This window comes from Bubalus bubalis, chromosome 4, assembly GCF_019923935.1.
Source record: "Bubalus bubalis isolate 160015118507 breed Murrah chromosome 4, NDDB_SH_1, whole genome shotgun sequence".
Lineage (NCBI taxonomy): Eukaryota > Metazoa > Chordata > Mammalia > Artiodactyla > Bovidae > Bubalus > Bubalus bubalis.
Window position 1 is genome coordinate 38,219,862 of NC_059160.1, and position 1,622 is coordinate 38,221,483.

Sequence of the window (1,622 nt, forward strand, 5' to 3'; positions counted from 1 at the left end):
TTCTGGAGCAAAAGCATCGAATGTTAATCTTCCAGGGACCTTCCATGAGATAGAGATGAAACAAAACCTTTTTCATGCCTAGAATACAGATGCCAACTTGGACTATGAGAAACTGGGTCAAATCTAAGGATGATAGAGCAAAGGATTATAAGGGGTCTGGGTCCCTGAGGGCATCATGGAACAAATCCCACCCTGACTGCATAACCCTGTGCTTTTACTTAAGAGGGAAATGATGTCTATTCCAAGGACTACATAATCTCATCCTTCCTATTACACCTTTCATGTAAGAAAATTTCTTTACCTTCAGACTTGAGTGAAGGTAAAGTTTAGAAATCTAAGTTGGAAAGTATTTAGGCTCTCAGAAATATTGAAATCTAGCTGCCTTCTAGCTTCCAGTAATGTTGAGAAATCTGTTGCTATTTTGATTCCTAATATTTTAGATATGAACTTCTTATTTTTAATGTCTCTTTCTGAAAGCTTTTATGGTTAGTCTGATATTTAAAGACCTGTTTTGATGTGGATAATTTTTCATTCCTTGTGGAAACAATTTGAGGAGCCTTTTCAAAATGGAAATTTATATATTTCAGTACTAGGAAACATTCTTAATTTATTTCTTGAATAATTTTGTCTCCTTTCTGTATCTATTTCTGAAACTCCTATTACCTGGATTGTTTAGATCATTATTTTAAAGTTATTCTATATTCTTTGATAATTTTTCATCTTTTTATCTATCTTTTGCAAATCTGTATTCTCACATGCAACTCATATCAAAGTTTTATTTCTTCTATAACACTTTTCATCACAAGACATTTTTGTTATCTCTAAGTGTATCCTTTTAAAATAGCAACCTATTTTGTCTCATATTTCTCTATTCATATTAATAATTTTAAGTGCATTTTTCCTTCTTTCTGAAATACTGATTCCCTCTGAATTTCTTTTTATTAAAATTATAATTGATTTACAACATTGTGTTAGTTTCAGGTATACAACAAAGTGATTCAGCTGTATATATATATTTTTGAAATCGTTTTCTATTACAGGTTATTAGAGATGCCCGGTTGCTCAGACTGTAAAGAATCTGCCTACAGTGCAGGAAGCCCAGGTTTGATCCCTGGATCAGGAAGATTCCCTGGAGAAGGGAAGGTTACCCACTCCAGTATTCTTGCTTGGAGAATTCTATAACAGAGGAGTCTGGCAGGCTACAGTCCATGGGGTCACAAAGAGTCGGACACGACTGAGTATGCACACACACCTATAGGAGAGCCCTCCTGTTCAATATGCACACTTGGTCCCATTCCCAGAGCCCAGGATACTTTGGGGCTCCCCTTGTTGCTCAGCTGGTAAAGAATCCGTCTGCAATGCAGGAGACCTGGGTTCTATACCTGGGTTGGGAAGATCCCATGGAGAAGCGAAATGCTACCCACTTCAGTATTCTGGTGTGGAGAATTCCATGGACTGTATAGTCCACAGGGTCACAAACAGTCGGACCCGACTGAGCAACTTTCACTTTCACAGGTTAGGATATTAGGTACAATTCCTTGTGCTATATAGGGTTGCAAAGAGTCAGACACCACTGATGCGACCTAGCACAAACACATACAGTAAGTCCTTGCTGCTTGTCT